The following is an 18,466-nucleotide window of genomic DNA, read 5'->3' on the forward strand; positions in this document are numbered from 1 at the left end:
GACTCGAGCGTCTACGACATGTCGAGAGTGGTGAACCAGCGTTCAACCCTCTTAAGCTTCCTATGGCACCAGGACTGCCAGAACAGAGGCCCCCGCCATGCATGTAGCGAATCAGAATAGGAAATGAGGGGCTCGTTGAAAATAACACAGCAAAAAAAAAAATTGGCAGTCAAGAAAACCTCGAAAAGCAAAGGGGAGGATGTAGTTCGTCAAGATAAAGAATTTGGAAAATAAGAAAGTTGAGAAAAAATGCCCTCCAGGTGGGATTCTAACCCACAACCTCCAGAATACCTGTCTGGTGCGATAACCACTCCGCTGCCGGCGGGGATATTTTAACCTCTACTTTCTGGGGTATTTATGTTCTGGTGTTCTAGTTTTCTGCGCTTGGGGGTGGTAGCCAGCGCCACTCGAACTACTCGGGGTTAAGGGGACCTTCTGTTCAACCACCTGGCAGTGACTCGAGCGTGTACGACATGTCGAGAGCGGTCGACCACCGTTCAACCTTCTGAAACTCTCTATGGCACCAAGACTGCCAGAACAGAGGCCCTCGCTCTGCATGTAGCGAATCAAAATAGGAAATGAGGGGCTCGTTGAAAATATGACAGAAATAAGAATTGGCAGTCAACAATACCTCGGTAAGCAAAGGGGAGGATGTAGTAGCTCAAGGTAAAGGATTTGGAAAATAAGAAAGTGGGGAAAAAATGCCCGCCAGTTGGGATCCGAACCCACGACCTCCAGAATATCGGTCTGGTGCAATAACCACACGCTACCGGCGGGTCAACTTTAGCTTCCACTTTCTGGGATATTATTGTTAAGGTGTTTTTGTTTCCTGCGCTTGGGGGTGGTAGCCAGCGCCACTCGGACTACTCGGAGTGAAGGGCACCTTCTTTTAAAACCCCGGGCCGTGACTCGAGCGTCTACGACATGTCGAGGGTGGTCGACCAGCGTTGAACCCTGGTAATTTCTGTATGGCACCAGGACTGCCAGAACAGAGGCCCCCGCTATGCATGTACCGAATCAGAATAGGAAATGAGGGGCTCGTTGAAAATATGACAGAAATAAGAATTGGCAGTCAACAATACCTCGGTAAGCAAAGGGGAGGATGTAGTAGCTCAAGGTAAAGAATTTGGAAAATAAGAAAGTAGGGAAAAAATGCCCGCCAGTTGGGATCCGAACCCACGACCTCCAGAATACCGGTCTGGTGCAATAACCACTACGCTACCGGCGGGGCTACTTTACCCTCTACTTTCTGGGGTATTTATGTTAAGGTGTTTTTGTCTCCTGCGCTTGGGGGTGGTAGCCAGTGCCACTCGGACTACTCCGGGTGAAGGGGACCTTCTTTCAAACCCCCGGGGCCGTGACTCGAGCGTCTACGACATGTCGAGAGTGGTCGACCAGCGTTGAACCCTCTTAAGCTCCCTATGGCACCAAGACTGCCAGAACGGAGGCCCTCCTATGCATGTAGCGAATCAGAATAGGAAATGAGGGGATCTTTGAAAATAAGACAGAAATATGAATTGGCAATCAAGAAGACCTCGGAAAGCATTGGGGAGGATGTAGTACCTCAAGGTAAAGAATTTGGAAAAGAAGCAAGAGGAGAAATAATGCCCACCAGGTGGGATCCGAACCCACGACCTCCAGAATACCGGTCTGGTGCGATAACCACTACGCTACCGGCGGGGCTACTTTACCCTCTACTTTCTGGGGTATTTATGTTCAGGTGTTTTTGTTTCCTGCGCTTGGGGGTGGTAGCCAGTGCCACTCGGAATACTCGGGGTGAAGGGGACCTTCTTTTCAACCCCCTGGCAGTGACTGAAGCATCTACGACATTTTGAGAGTGGCCGACCCCCGTTCAACCCTCTCAAGCTCCCTATGGCACCAAGACTGCCAGAACGGAGGCCCTCCTATGCATGTAGCGAATGAGAATAGGAAATGAAGGGCTCGTTGAAAATATGAAATAAATAGGAATTGTCAGTCAAGAATACCTCGGAAAGCAAAGGGGAGGATGTAGTAGCTCAAGGTAAAGAATCTGGAAAACAAGAAAGTGGAGAAAAAATGCCTGCCATGTGGGATCCGAACCCACGACCTCCAGAACACCGGTCTGGTGCGATAACCACTACGCTACAGGTGGGGCTACTTTAGCCTCCCCATTCTGGGGTATTTATGTTCCGGTGTTTTTGTTTCCTGCACATGGCGGTGGTAACCAGCGCCACTCGGACTACTCGGGATGAAGGGGACCTTCTTTTCAACCCCCGATCTGTGACTGGAGCGTCTACGACATGTCGAGAGTGGTCGACCAGCGTTGAACGGTCTTAAGCTACCTATGGCACCAAGACTACCAGAACTGAGGCCCTCGCTATGCATGTAGCGAATTAGAATTGGAAATGAGGGGCTTGTTGAAATTACGACAAAAATAGAAATTGGCAGTCAAAAAGACCTCGGAAAGCAAATTGGAGGATGTAGTGGCTCAAGGTACAGAATTTGGAAAAGAAGCAAGAGGACAAAAAATGCCCGCCAGGTGGGATCCGAACCCACGACATCCAGAATAACGGTCTGGTGCGATAACCACTACGCTACCGCTGGGGCTATTTTGGCCTCCACTTTCTGGGGTATTTATGTTCGGGTGTTTTTGTTTCCTGCGCATGGGGGTGGTACCCAGCGCCACTCGAACTACTCGGGGTGAAGGGGACCTTCTTTTCAACCCCCTGGCAGTGACTCGAGCGTCTACGACATGTCGAGAGTGGTAGCCCAGCGTTGAACCGTCTTAAGCTACCTATGGCACCAAGACTACCAAAACTGAGGCCCTCGCTATGCATGTAGCAAATTAGAATTGGAAATAAGGGGCTTGTTGAAATTACGACAAAAATAGAAATTGGCAGTAAAAAAGACCTCGGAAAGCAAATTGGAGGATGTAGTAGCTCAAGGTACAGAATTTGGAAAAGAAGCAAGAGGACAAGAAATGCCCGCCAGGTGGGATCCGAACCCACGACCTCCAGAATACCGGTTTGGTGCGATAACCACTATGCTGCCGGCGGGGCTATTGTAGCCTCCACTTTCTGGGGTTATTATGTTCAGGTGTGTCTGTTTCCTGCGCTTGGGGGTGGTGGCCAGCGCCACTCGAACTACTCGGGGTGAAGGGGACCTTCTTTTCAACCCCCTGGCAGTGACTCAAGCATCTACGACATGTCGAGAGTGTTCAACCAGGGTTCAACCCCCTTAAGCTCCCTATGGCACCAAGACTACCAGAACTGAGGCCCTCGCTATGCATGTAGCGAATTAGAATTGGAATAGAGGGGCTTGTTGAAAATAAGACAAAAATAGAAATTGGCAGTCAAGAACACCTCGGAAAGCGAAGGGGAGGATGTTGTAGCTCAATATAAAGACTTTTGAAAATAAGAATGTGGAGAAAAAATGCCCGCCAGGTGGGATCCGAACCCACGACCTCCAGAATACCGGTCTGGTGCGATAACCAGTACGCTACCGGTGGGTCTATTTTAGCCTCCACTTTCTGGGGTATTTATGTTTAGGTGTTTTTGTTTCCTGCGCTTGGGGGTTGTAGCCAGTGCCACTCGGACTACTCCGGGTGAAGGACCTTCTTTCCAACCCCAGGGCCGTGACTCGAGCGTCTACGACATGTCGAGAGTGGTCGACCCGTGTTGAACCCTCTTAAGCTACCTATGGCACCAAAACTGCCAGAACAGTAGCCCTCGCTATGCATGTAGCGAATCAGAATAGGAAATGAGGGGCTCGTTGAAAACAAGACAAAAATAAGAATTGGCAGTCAAGAATACCTCGGAAAGCAAAGGGGAGGATGTAGTAGCTCAAGGTACAGAATTTGGAAAACAAGAAGTGGAGGAAAAATGCCCGCCACGTGGGATCCCAACCCACGACCTCCAGAATACCGGTCTGGTGCGATAATCACTACGCTACCAGCGGGGCTATTTTAGCCTTCACTTTCAGGGGTATTTATGTTCAGGTTTTTTTGTTTCCTGTGGTTGGGGGTGGTAGCCAGAGCCACTCGGACTACTCCGGGTGAAGGGGACCTTATTTCCAACCCCAGGGCCGTGACTCGAACGTCTACGACATGTCGAGAGTGGTCGACCAGGGTTGAACCCTCTTAAGCTACGTATGGCACCAAGACTGCCAGAACAGTAGCCCTCGCTATGCATGTAGAGAATCAGAATAAGAAATGAGGGGCTCGTTGAAAATAACACAGAAATAGGAATTGGCAGTGAAGAAGACCACAGAAAGCAAAGGGGAGGATGTAGTAGATCAAGGTTAAGAATTTGGAAAATAAGAAATTGGAGAAAAAATGCCTGCCAGGTGGGATCCGAAACCACGACCTCCAGAATTCCGGTCTGGTGCGATTACCACTCCGCTACCAGCGGGGCTCCTTTAGACTTCACTTTCTGGGTTATTTTTGTTCAGGTGTTTTTTTTCCTGCGCTTGGGGGTGGTAGCCAGTGCCACTGGGACTACTCCGGGTGATGGGGACCTTCTTTTCAACCCCCGGGCCGTTACTCGAGCGTCTACGACATGTCGAGAGTGGTCCAACAGCGTTGAACCACTTAAGCTCCCTATGGCACCAATACTGCCAGAACAGAGGCCCTCGCTATGCACGTAGCGAATCAGATCTAGAAATGAGGGGCTCGTTGAAAATAAGACAAAAAATAGGAATTGGCAGTCAAGAAGACCTCGGAAAGCAAAGGTGAGGATGTAGTAGCTCAATATAAATACTTTGGAAAATAAGGAAGAGGATAAAAAATGCCCGCCAGATGGGATCCGAACCCACGACCTCCAGTATACCGGTCTGGTGCGATAACCACTACGCTACAGGTGGGGCTACTTTAGCCTCCCCTTTCTGGGGTATTTATGTTCAGGTGTTTTTGTTTCCTGCACTTGGCGGTGGTAGCCAGCGCCACTCGGACTACTCGGGATGAAGGGGACCTTCTTTTCAACCCCCGGGCTGTGACTGGAGCGTCTACGACATGTCGAGAGTGGTCGACCAGCGTTGAACGGTCTTAAGCTCCCTATGGCACCAAGACTACCAGAACTGAGGCCCTCGCTATGCATGTAGCGGATCAGAATAGGAAATGAGGGGCTCGTTGAAAATATGACAGAAATAAGAATTTGTAGTCAAAAATACCTCGGAAAGCAAAGGGGAGGATGTAGTAGCTCAAGTTTAAGAATTTGCAAAATTAGAAAGTGGAGAAAAAATGCCCGCCAGGTAGGATCCGAAAACACGACCTCCAGAATACCGGTCTGGTGCGATAATCACTACGCTACTGGCGGGGCTATTTTGGCCTCTACTTTCTGGGGTATTTATGTTCAGGTTTTTTTTTCCTGCGCTTGGGGGTGGTAGCCAGCGCCACTCGGACTACTCGGGGTGAAGCGGACCTTCTTTTCAACCCCCGGGCTGTGACTCGAGCGTCTACGACATGTCGAGAGTGGTCGACCAGCGATGAACGGTCTTAAGCTCCCTATGGCACCAAGACTACTAGAACTGAGGCCCTCGCTATGCATGTAGCGAATTAGAATTGGAAATGAAGGGCTTGTTGAAAATAAGACAAAAATAGAAATTTGCAGTCAAGAAGACCCTGGAAAGCAAAGGGGAGGATGTTGTAGCTCAATATAAAGACTTTTGATAATAACAATGTAGAGAAAAAAGGCCCGCCAGGTGGGATCCGAACCCACGGCCTCCAGAATACCGGTCTGGTGCGATAACCACTACGCTACCGCCGGGGCTATTTTGGCCTCCACTTTCTGGGGTATTTATGTTGAGGTGTTTTTGTTTCCTGCGCCTGGGGGTGGTAGCCAGCGCCACTAGAACTACTCGGGCTGAAGGGGACCTTCTTTCCAACATCCCCTGACAGTGACTCGAGCGTCTACGACATGTCGAGAGTGGTTGACCAGCGTTGAACCCTCTTAGGCTCCCTATGGCACCAACACTGCCAGAACAGAGGCCCTCGCTATGCATGTAGCGAATCAGAATAGGAAATGAGGGGCTCGTTGAAAATAAGACAAAAATAGGAATTAGCAGTCAAGAAGACCTCGGAAAGCAAAGGGGAGGATGTAGTAGCTCAAGGTACAGAATTTGGAAAACAAGAGTGTGGAGAAAAAATGCCCGCCACGTGGGATCCGAACACACGACTTCCAGAATACCGGTCTGGTGCGATAACCACTACGCTACCGGCGGGGCTATTTTAGCCTCCACTTTCTGGGGTATTTATGTTCAGGTGTTTTTGTTTCCTGCGCTTGGGGGTGGTAGCCAGTGCCACTCGGACTACTCCGGGTGAAGGACCTTCTTTCCAACCCCAGGGCCGTGACTCGAGCGTCTACGACATGTCGAGAGTGGTCGACCCGCGTTGAACCCTCTTAAGCTACCTATGGCACCAAGACTGCCAGAACAGTAGCCTTCGCTATGCATGTAGCGAATCGGAATAAGAAATGAGTGGCTCGTTGAAAATAACACAGAAATAGGAATTGGCAGTGAAGAAGACCACGGAAAGCAAAGGGGAGGATGTGGTAGCTCAAGGGTAAGAATTTGGAAAATAAGAAAGAGGAGAAAAAATGCCCGCCAGGTAGGATCCGAACCCACGACCTCCAGAATACCGGTCTGGTGCGATAACCACTACGCTACCGGTGGGGCTATTTTAGCCTCCACTTTCGGGGGTATTTATGTTCAGGTGTTTTTGTTTCCTGCGCTTGGGGGTGGTAGCCAGTGCCACTCGGACTACTCCGGGTGAAGGGGACCTTCTTTTCGATGCCAGGGCCGTGACTCGAGCGTCTACGACATGTCGGGAGTGGTCGACCAGCGTTGCACCCTCTTAAGCTACCTATGGCACCAAGACTGCCAGAACGGTAGCCCTCGCTATGCATGTAGCGAATCAGAATAAGAAATGATGGGCTCGTTGAAAATAAGACAAAAATAGGAATTGGCAGTCAAGAAGACCTCGGAAAGCAAATGGGAGGATGTAGTAGCTCAAGGTACAGAATTTGGAAAACAAGAAGTGGAGAAAAAATGCCTGCCACGTGGGATCCGAACCCACGACCTCCAGAATACCGGTCTGGTGCGATAAGCACTACACTACCGGCGGGGCTACTTTAGACTTCACTTTCTGGGGTATTTATGTTCAGGTGTTTTTTTTTCCCTGCGCTTGGGGGTGGTAGCCAGCGCCACTCGGCCTACTCGGGGTGAAGCGGACCTTCTTTTCAACCCCCGGGCTGTGACTCGAGCGTCTACGACATGTCGAGAGTGGTCGACCAGTGTTGAACGGTCTTTAGCTCCCTATGGCACCAAGACTACCAGAACTGAGGCCCTCGCTATGCATGTAGTGAATTAAAATTGCAAATGAGGGGCTTGTTGAAAATAAGACAAAAATAGAAATTGGCAGTCAAGAAGACCTCGGAAAGCAAAGGGGAGGATGTTGTAGCTCAATAAAAAGACTTTTGAAAATAACAATGTGGAGAAAAAATGCCCGCCAGGTGGGATCCGCACCCACCACCTCCAGAATACCAGTCTGGTGCGATAACCACTACGCTATCAGCGGGGCTATTTTGGCCTCCACTTTCTGGGGTATTTATCTTCAGGTGTTTTTGTTTCCTGCGCAAGGGGGTGGTAGCCAGCGCCACTCGAACTACTCGGGCTGAAGGGGACCTTCTTTTCAACCCCCTGGCAGTGACTCAAGCATCTACGACATGTCGAGAGTGGTCAACCAGGGTTCAACCCCCTTAAGCTCCCTATGGCACCAAGACTGCCAGAACTGAGGCCCTCCTATGAATGTAGCGAATCAGAATAGGAAATGAGGGGCTCGTTGAAAATAACACAGCAAAAAAAATTGGCAGTCAAGAAAACCTCGAAATGCAAAGGGGAGGATGTAGTTCGTCAAGATAAAGAATTTGGAAAATAAGAAAGTTGAGAAAAAATGCCCTCCAGGTGGTATTTTAACCCACAACCTCCAGAATACCTGTCTGGTGCGATAACCACTACGCTGCCGGCGGGAATATTTTAGCCTCTACTTTCTGGGGTATTTATGTTCAGTTGTTCTTGTTTTCTGCACTTGGGGGTGGTAGCCAGCGCCACTCGAACTACTCGGGGTTAAGGGGACCTTCTGTTCAACCCCCTGGCAGTGACTCGAGCGTGTACGACATGTCGAGAGTGGTCGACCACCGTTAAACCTTCTGAAGCTCTCTATGGCACCAAGACTGCCAGAACAGAGGCCCTCGCTCTGCATGTAGCGAATCAGAATAGGAAATGAGGGAATCGTTGAAATAAAGACAGAAAAATAATTGCCAGTCAAGAAAACCTCGGAAAGCAATAGGGAGTATGTAGTAGCTCAAGGTAAAGAATTTGGAAAACAAGAAAGTGGAGAAAAAATGCTCGCCAGGTGGAATCCGAACCCACGACCTTCAGAATACCGGTCTGGTGCGATAACCACTACGCAGCCTGCAGGGCTACTTTACCCTCTACTTTCTGGGGTATTTATGTTCAGGTGTTTTTGTTTCCTGCGCTTGGGGGTGGTAGCCAGTACCACTAGGAATACTCGGGGTGAAGGGGACCTTCTTTTCAACCCCCTGGCAGTGACTCAAGGATCTATGACATGTCGAGAGTGGCCGACCCCCGTTCAACCCTCTCAAGCTCCCTATGGCACCAAGACTGCCAGAACGGAGGCCCTCCTATGCATGTAGCGAATGAGAATAGGAAATGAAGGGCTCGTTGAAAATATGAAATAAATAGGAATTGGCAGTCAAGAATACCTCGGAAAGCAAAGGGGAGGATGTAGTAGCTCAAGGTAAAGAATCTGGAAAACAAGAAAGTGGAGAAAAAATGCCTGCCATGTGGAATCCGAACCCACGACCTCCAGAATACCGGTCTGGTGCGATAACCACTACGCTACAGGTGGGGCTACTTTAGCCTCCCCATTCTGGGGTATTTATGTTCCGGTGTTTTTGTTTCCTGCACATGGCGGTGGTAACCAGCGCCACTCGGACTACTCGGGATGAAGGGGACCTTCTTTTCAACCCCCGATCTGTGACTGGAGCGTCTACGACATGTCGAGAGTGGTCGACCAGCGTTGAACGGTCTTAAGCTACCTATGGCACCAAGACTACCAGAACTGAGGCCCTCGCTATGCATGTAGCGAATTAGAATTGGATATGAGGGGCTTGTTGAAATTACGACAAAAATAGAAATTGGCAGTCAAAAAGACCTCGGAAAGCAAATTGGAGGATGTAGTGGCTCAAGGTACAGAATTTGGAAAAGAAGCAAGAGGACAAAAAATGCCCGCCAGGTAGGATCCGAACCCACGACATCCAGAATAACGGTCTGGTGCGATAACCACTACGCTACCGCTGGGGCTATTTTGGCCTCCACTTTCTGGGGTATTTATGTTCGGGTGTTTTTGTTTCCTGCGCATGGGGGTGGTAGCCAGCGCCACTCGAACTACTCGGGGTGAAGGGGACCTTCTTTTCAACCCCCTGGCAGTGACTCGAGCGTCTACGACATGTCGAGAGTGGTAGCCCAGCGTTGAACCGTCTTAAGCTACCTATGGCACCAAGACTACCAAAACTGAGGCCCTCGCTATGCATGTAGCAAATTAGAATTGGAAATAAGGGGCTTGTTGAAATTACGACAAAAATAGAAATTGGCAGTCAAAAAGACCTCGGAAAGCAAATTGGAGGATGTAGTAGCTCAAGGTACAGAATTTGGAAAAGAAGCAAGAGGACAAAAAATGCCCGCCAGGTGGGATCCGAACCCACGACCTCCAGAATACCGGTTTGGTGCGATAACCACTCTGCTGCCGGCGGGGCTATTGTAGCCTCCACTTTCTGGGGTTATTATGTTCAGGTGTGTCTGTTTCCTGCGCTTGGGGGTGGTGGCCAGCGCCACTCGAACTACTCGGAGTGAAGGGGACCTTTTTTTCCACCCCCTGGCAGTGACTCAAGCATCTACGACATGTCGAGAGTGGTCAACCAGGGTTCAACCCCCTTAAGCCCCCTATGGCACCAAGACTACCAGAACTGAGGCCCTCGCTATGCATGTAGCGAATCAGAATAGGAAATGAGGGGCTCGTTGAAAACAAGACAAAAATAAGAATTGGCAGTCAAGAATACCTCGGAAAGCAAAGGGGAGGATGTAATTGCTCAAGGTACAGAATTTCGAAAACAAGAAGTGGAGGAAAAATGCCCGCCACGTGGGATCCCAACCCACGACCTCCAGAATACCGGTCTGGTGCGATAATCACTACGCTACCGGCGGGGCTATTTTAGCCTTCACTTTCAGGGGTATTTATGTTCAGGTTTTTTTGTTTCCTGTGGTTGGGGTGGTAGCCAGAGCCACTCGGACTACTCCGGGTGAAGGGGACCTTATTTCCAACCCCAGGGTCGTGACTCGAACGTCTACGACATGTCGAGAGTGGTCGACCAGGGTTGAACCCTCTTAAGCTACGTATGGCACCAAGACTGCCAGAACAGTAGCCCTCGCTATGCATGTAGAGAATCAGAATTAGAAATGAGGGGCTCGTTGAAAATAACACAGAAATAGGAATTGGCAGTGAAGAATACCAGGGAAAGCAAAGGGGAGGATGTAGTAGATCAAGGTTAAGAGTTTGGAAAAGAAGCAAGAGGACAAAAAATGCCTGCCAGGTGGGATCCGAACCCACGACATCCAGAATAACGGTCTGGTGCGATAACCACTACGCTACCGCTGGGGCTATTTTGGCCTCCACTTTCTGGGGTATTTATGTTCGGGTGTTTTTGTTTCCTGCGCATGAGGGTGGTAACCAGCGCCACTCGAACTACTCGGGGTGAAGGGGACCTCCTTTTCAACCCCCTGGCAGTGACTCGAGCGTCTACGACATGTCGAGAGTGGTAGCCCAGCGTTGAACCGTCTTAAGCTACCTATGGCACCAAGACTACCAAAACTGAGGCCCTCGCTATGCATGTAGCGAATTAGAATTGGAAATGAGGGGCTTGTTGAAATTACGACAAAAATAGAAATTGGCAGTCAAAAAGACCTCGGAAAGCAAATTGGAGGATGTAGTGGCTCAAGGTACAGAATTTGGAAAAGAAGCAAGAGGACAAAAAATGCCTGCCAGGTGGGATCCGAAACCACGACCTCCAGAATTCCGGTCTGGTGCGATTACCACTCCGCTACCAGCGGGGCTCCTTTAGACTTCACTTTCTGGGTTATTTTTGTTCAGGTGTTTTTTTTTCCTGCGCTTGGGGGTGGTAGCCAGTGCCACTCGGACTACTCTGGGTGATGGGGACCTTCTTTTCAACCCCCGGGCCGTTACTCGAGCGTCTACGACATGTCGAGAGTGGTCCAACAGCGTTGAACCACTTAAGCTCCCTATGGCACCAATACTGCCAGAACACAGGCCCTCGCGTATGCACGTAGCGAATCAGATCTGGAAATGAGGGGCTCGTTGAAAATAAGACAAAAATAGGAATTGGCAGTCAAGAAGACCTCGGAAAGCAAAGGTGAGGATGTAGTAGCTCAATATAAATACTTTGGAAATTAAGGAAGAGGATAAAAAATGCCCGCCAGATGGGATCCGAACCCACGACCTCCAGAATACCGGTCTGGTGCGATAACCACTACGCTACCGGTGGGCCTATTTTAGCCTCCACTTTCGGGGGTATTTATGTTCAGGTGTTTTTGTTTCCTGCGCTTGGGGGTGGTAGCCAGTGCCACTCGGACTACTCCGGGTGAAGGGGACCTTCTTTTCAACCCCCGGGCTGTGACTCGAGCGTCTACGACATGTCGAGAGTGGTCGACCACCGTTCAACCTTCTGAAGCTTCCTATGGCACCAAGACTGCCAGAACAGAGGCCCTCGCTCTGCATGTAGCGGATCAGAATAGGAAATGAGGGGCTCGTTGAAAATATGACAGAAATAAGAATTTGTAGTAAAAAATACCTCGGAAAGCAAAGGGGAGGATGTAGTAGCTCAAGTTTAAGAATTTGCAAAATTAGAAAGTGGAGAAAAAATGCCCGCCAGGTAGGATCCGAACCCACGACCTCCAGAATACCGGTCTGGTGCGATAATCACTACGCTACTGGCGGGGCTATTTTGGCCTCTACTTTCTGGGGTATTTATGTTCAGGTTTTTTTTTTCCTGCGCTTGGGGGTGGTAGCCAGCGCCACTCGGACTACTCGGGGTGAAGCGGACCTTCTTTTCAACCCCCGGGCTGTGACTCGAGCGTCTACGACATGTCGAGAGTGGTCGACCAGCGTTGAACCCTCTTAAGCTCCCTATGGCACCAACACTGCCAGAACAGAGGCCCTCGCTATGCATGTAGCGAATCAGAATAGGAAATGAGGGGCTCGTTGAAAATAAGACAAAAATAGGAATTAGCAGTCAAGAAGACCTCGGAAAGCAAAGGGGAGGATGTAGTAGCTCAAGGTACAGAATTTGGAAAACAAGAGTGTGGAGAAAAAAATGCCCGCCACGTGGGATCCGAACCCACGACTTCCAGAATACCGGTCTGGTGCGATAACCACTACGCTACCGGCGGGGCTATTTTAGCCTCCACTTTCTGGGGTATTTATGTTCAGGTGTTTTTGTTTCCTACGCTTGTGGGTGGTAGCCAGTGCCACTCGGACTACTCCGGGTGAAGGACCTTCTTTCCAACCCCAGGGCCGTGACTCGAGCGTCTACGACATGTCGAGAGTGGTCGACCCGCGTTGAACCCTCTTAAGCTACCTAGGGCACCAAGACTGCCAGAACAGTAGCCCTCGCTATGCATGTAGCGAATCGGAATAAGAAATGAGTGGCTCGTTGAAAATAACACAGAAATAGGAATTGGCAGTGAAGAAGACCACGGAAAGCAAAGGGGAGGATGTGGTAGCTCAAGGGTAAGAATTTGGAAAATAAGAAAGAGGAGAAAAAATGCCCGCCAGGTAGGATCCGAACCCACGACCTCCAGAATACTGGTCTGGTGCGATAACCACTACGCTACCGGTGGGGCTATTTTAGCCTCCACTTTCGGGGGTATTTATGTTCAGGTGTTTTTGTTTCCTGCGCTTGGGGGTGGTAGCCAGTGCCACTCGGACTACTCCGGGTGAAGGGGACCTTCTTTTCAATGCCAGGGCCGTGACTCGAGCGTCTACGACATGTCGGGAGTGGTCGACCAGCGTTGCACCCCCTTAAGCTACCTATGGCACCAAGACTGCCAGAACGGTAGCCCTCGCTATGCATGTAGCGAATCAGAATAAGAAATGATGGGCTCGTTGAAAATAAGACAAAAATAGGAATTGGCAGTCAAGAAGACCTGGGGAAGCAAAGGTGAGGATGTAGTAGCTGAATATAAATACTTTGGAAAATAAGAAAGTGGATAAAAAATGCCCGCCTGGTGGGATCCGAACCCACGACCTCCAGAATACCGGTCTGGTGTGATAGCACTGCGCTACCGGTGGGGCTTTTTAGCCTCCACTTTCTGGGGTATTTATGTTCAGTTGTTTTTATTTCCTGTGTTTGGGGGTGGTAGCCAGCGCCACTCGGACTGCTCGGGGTGAAGCGGACCTTCTTTTCAACCCCCGGGCTGTGACTCGAGCGTCTACGACATGTCGAGAGTGGTCGACCACCGTTCAACCCTCTGAAGCTTCCTATGGCACCAAGACTGCCAGAACAGAGGCCCTCGCTCTGCATGTAGCGGATCAGAATAGGAAATGAGGGGCTCGTTGAAAATATGACAGAAATAAGAATTTGTAGTCAGAAATACCTCGGAAAGCAAAGGGGAGGATGTAGTAGCTCAAGTTTAAGAATTTGCAAAATTAGAAAGTGGAGAAAAAATGCCCGCCAGGTAGGATCCGAACCCACGACCTCCAGAATACCGGTCTGGTGCGATAATCACTACGCTACTGGCGGGGCTATTTTGGCCTCTACTTTCTGGGGTATTTATGTTCAGGTTTTTTTTTTCCTGCGCTTGGGGGTGGTAGCCAGCGCCACTCGGACTACTCGGGGTGAAGCGGACCTTCTTTTCAACCCCCGGGCTGTGACTCGAGCGTCTACGACATGTCGAGAGTGGTCGACCAGCGTTGAACGGTCTTAAGCTCCCTATGGCACCAAGACTACTACAACTGAGGCCCTCGCTATGCATGTAGCGAATTAGAATTGGAAATGAAGGGCTTGTTGAAAATAAGACAAAAATAGAAATTTGCAGTCAAGAAGACCCCGGAAAGCAAAGGGGAGGATGTTGTAGCTCAATATAAAGACTTTTGAAAATAACAATGTAGAGAAAAAAGGCCCGCCAGGTGGGATCCGAACCCACGGCCTCCAGAATACCGGTCTGGTGCTATAACCACTACGCTACCGGCGGGGCTATTTTGGCCTCCACTTTCTGGGGTATTTATGTTCAGGTGTTTTTGTTTCCTGCGCCTGGAGGTGGTAGCCAGCGCCACTAGAACTACTCGGGCTGAAGGGGACCTTCTTTCCAACATCCCCTGACAGTGACTCGAGCGTCTACGACATGTCGAGAGTGGTCGACCAGCGTTGAACCCTCTTAAGCTCCCTATGGCACCAACACTGCCAGAACAGAGGCCCTCGCTATGCATGTAGCGAATCAGAATAGGAAATGAGGGGCTCGTTGAAAATAAGACAAAAATAGGAATTAGCAGTCAAGAAGACCTCGGAAAGCAAAGGGGAGGATGTAGTAGCTCAAGGTACAGAATTTGGAAAACAAGAGTGTGGAGAAAAAATGCCCGCCACGTGGGATCCGAACCCACGACTTCCAGAATACCGGTCTGGTGCGATAACCACTACGCTACCGGCGGTGCTATTTTAGCCTCCACTTTCTGGGGTATTTATGTTCAGGTGTTTTTGTTTCCTGCGCTTGTGGGTGGTAGCCAGTGCCACTCGGACTACTCCGGGTGAAGGACCTTCTTTCCAACCCCAGGGCCGTGACTCGAGCGTCTACGACATGTCGAGAGTGGTCGACCCGTGTTGAACCCTCTTAAGCTACCTATGGCACCAAAACTGCCAGAACAGTAGCCCTCGCTATGCATGTAGCGAATCGGAATAAGAAATGAGTGGCTCGTTGAAAATAACACAGAAATAGGAATTGGCAGTGAAGAAGACCACGGAAAGCAAAGGGGAGGATGTGGTACCTCAAGGGTAAGAATTTGGAAAATAAGAAAGAGGAGAAAAAATGCCCGCCAGGTAGGATCCGAACCCACGACCTCCAGAATACTGGTCTGGTGCGATAACCACTACGCTTCCGGTGGGGCTATTTTAGCCTCCACTTTCGGGGGTATTTATGTTCAGGTGTTTTTGTTTCCTGCGCTTGGGGGTGGTAGCCAGTGCCACTCGGACTGCTCCGGGTGAAGGGGACCTTCTTTTCAATGCCAGGGCCGTGACTCGAGCGTCTACGACATGTCGGGAGTGGTCGACCAGCGTTGCACCCTCTTAAGCTACCTATGGCACCAAGACTGCCAGAACGGTAGCCCTCGCTATGCATGTAGCGAATCAGAATAAGAAATGATGGGCTCGTTGAAAATAAGACAAAAATAGGAATTGGCAGTCAAGAAGACCTGGGAAAGCAAAGGTGAGGATGTAGTAGCTCAATATAAATACTTTGGAAAATAAGAAAGTGGATAAAAAATGCCCGCCTGGTGGGATCCGAACCCACGACCTCCAGAATACCGGTCTGGTGTGATAGGCACTGCGCTACCGGTGGGGCTTTTTAGCCTCCACTTTCTGGGGTATTTATGTTCAGTGGTTTTTATTTCCTGTGTTTGGGGGTGGTAGCCAGCGCCACTCGGACTGCTCGGGGTGAAGGGGACCTTCTTTTCAACCCCCTGGCTGTGACTCGAGCGTCTACGACATGTCGAGAGTGGTCGCCCAGCGTTGAACCGTCTTAAGCTACCTATGGCACCAAGACTACCAGAACTGAGGCCCTCGCTATGCATGTAGCGAATTAAAATTGAAAATGAGGGGCTTGTTGAAAATAAGACAAAAATAGAAATTGGCAGTCAAGAAGACCTCGGAAAGCAAATGGGAGGATGTAGTAGCTCAAGGTACAGAATTTGGAAAACAAGAAGTGGAGAAAAAATGCCTGCCACGTGGGATCCGAACCCACGACCTCCAGAATACCGGTCTGGTGCGATAAGCACTACACTACCGGCGGGGCTACTTTAGACTTTACTTTCTGGGGTATTTATGTTCAGGTGTTTTTTTTTCCTGCGCTTGGGGGTGGTAGCCAGCGCCACTCGGCCTACTCGGGGTGAAGCGGACCTTCTTTTCAACCCCGGGCTGTGACTCGAGCGTCTACGACATGTCGAGAGTGGTCGACCAGCGTTGAACGGTCTTTAGCTCCCTATGGCACCAAGACTACCAGAACTGAGGCCCTCGCTATGCATATAGTGAATTAGAATTGGAAATGGGGGGCTTGTTGAAAATAAGACAAAAATAGAAATTGGCAGTCAAGAAGACCTCGGAAAGCAAAGGGGAGGATGTTGTAGCTCAATAAAAAGACTTTTGAAAATAACAATGTGGAGAAAAAATGCCCGCCAGGTGGGATCCGCACCCTCCACCTCCAGAATACCAGTCTGGTGCGATAACCACTACGCTACCAGCGGGGCTATTTTGGCCTCCACTTTCTGGGGTATTTATCTTCAGGTGTTTTTGTTTTCTGCGCCTGGGGGTGGTAGCCAGCGCCACTCGAACTACTCGGGCTGAAGGGGACCTTCTTTTCAACATCCCCTGGCAATGACTCGAGCGTATACGACATGTCGAGAGGGGTCGACCAGCGTTGAACCCTTTGAAGCTCCCTATGGCACCAACATGGCCAGAACAGAGGCCCTCGCTATGCATGTAGCGAATCAGAATAGGAAATGAGGGGCTCGTTGAAAATAAGACAAAAATAGGAATTAGCAGTCAAAAATACCTCGGAAAGCAAAGCGGAGGATGTAGTAGCTCAAGGTAAAGAATCTGAAAAATAGGAAAGAGACGAAAAAAAGCCCGCCAGGTAGGATCCAAACCCACGACCTCCAGAATACCGGTCTGGTGCGATAACCAGTACGCTACCGGTGGGTCTATTTTAGCCTCCACTTTCTGGGGTATTTATGTTAAGTTTTTTTGTTTCCTGCGCTTGGGGGTGGTGGCCAGCGCCACTCGAACTACTTGGGGTGAAGGTGACCTTCTTTTCAATTCCCTGGCAGTGACTCGAGCGTCTACATGTCGAGAGTGGTCGACCAGCGTTGAACCCTCTTAAGCTCTCTATGGCACGAAGATTGCTAGAACAGAGGCCCTCGCTATGCATGTAGCGAATCAGAATAGGAAATGAGGGGCTCGTTGAAAACAAGACAAAAATAAGAATTGGCAGTCAAGAATACCTCGGAAAGCAAAGGGGAGGATGTAGTAGATCAAGGTTAAGAATTTGGAAAATAAGAAATTGGAGAAAAAATGCCTGCCAGGTGGGATCCGAAACCACGACCTCCAGAATTCCGGTCTGGTGCGATTACCACTCCGCTACCAGCGGGGCTCCTTTAGACTTCACTTTCTGGGTTATTTTGGTTCAGGTGTTTTTTTTTTCCTGCGCTTGGGGGTGGCAGCCAGTGCCACTCGGACTACTCCGGGTGATGGGGACCTTCTTTTCAACCCCCGGGCCGTTACTTGAGCGTCTACGACATGTCGAGAGTGGTCCAACAGCGTTGAACCACTTAAGCTCCCTATGGCACCAATACTGCCAGAGCAGAGGCCCTCGCTATGCACGTAGCGAATCAGAACTGGAAATGAGGGGCTCGTTGAAAATAAGACGAAAATAGGAATTGGCAGTCAAGAAGACCTCGAAAAGCAAAGGTGAGGATGTAGTAGCTCAATATAAATACTTTGGAAAATAAGAAAGAGGATAAAAAATGCCCGCCAGATGGGCTCCGAACCCACGACCTCCAGAATACCGGTCTGGTGTGATAGGCACTACGCTACCGGCGGGGCTTTTTAGCCTCCACTTTCTGGGGTATTTATGTTCAGTTGTTTTTATTTCCTGTGTTTGGGGGTGGTAGCCAGCGCCACTCGGACTGCTCGGGGTGAAGGGGACCTTCTTTTCAACCCAAGGGCCGTTACTCGAGCGTCTACGACATGTCGAGAGTGGTCGACCAGCGTTGAACCCTCTTAAGCTCCCTATGGCACCAAGACTGCCAGAACAGAGGCCCTTTCTCTGCATGTAGCGAATCAGAATAGGAAATGAGGGGCTCGTTTAAAATAAGACAGAAATAGGAATTGGCCGTCAAGAAGACCTCGGAAAGCACAGGAGAGGATGTAGTAGCTCAAGGTACAGAATTTGGAAAACAAGAAGTGGAGAAAAAATGCCCGCCACGTGGGATCCGAAACCACGACCTCCAGAATACCGGTCTGGTGCGATAACCACTATGCTACCGGCGGGGCCACTTTAGCTTCTGCTTTCTGCGGTATTCATGTTAAGATATTTTTGTCTCCTGCGCTTGGGGGTGGTAGTCAGTGCCACTCGG

General features: G+C 49.8%; 1 non-coding gene across 1 annotated transcript; it reads right to left on the minus strand.

The window, feature by feature from the left end:
- Positions 1–12,893: 12,893 nt before the first annotated feature.
- Trnat-agu (transfer RNA threonine (anticodon AGU)) lies at positions 12,894–12,966 on the minus strand. The gene has a single exon. It is a non-coding gene; the product is annotated as a tRNA-Thr (tRNA).
- Positions 12,967–18,466: the final 5,500 nt, after the last annotated feature.

This window comes from Haemaphysalis longicornis, unplaced genomic scaffold, assembly GCF_048455015.1.
Source record: "Haemaphysalis longicornis isolate Haplotype H1 unplaced genomic scaffold, Haemaphysalis longicornis Haplotype H1 scaffold_8, whole genome shotgun sequence".
Lineage (NCBI taxonomy): Eukaryota > Metazoa > Arthropoda > Arachnida > Ixodida > Ixodidae > Haemaphysalis > Haemaphysalis longicornis.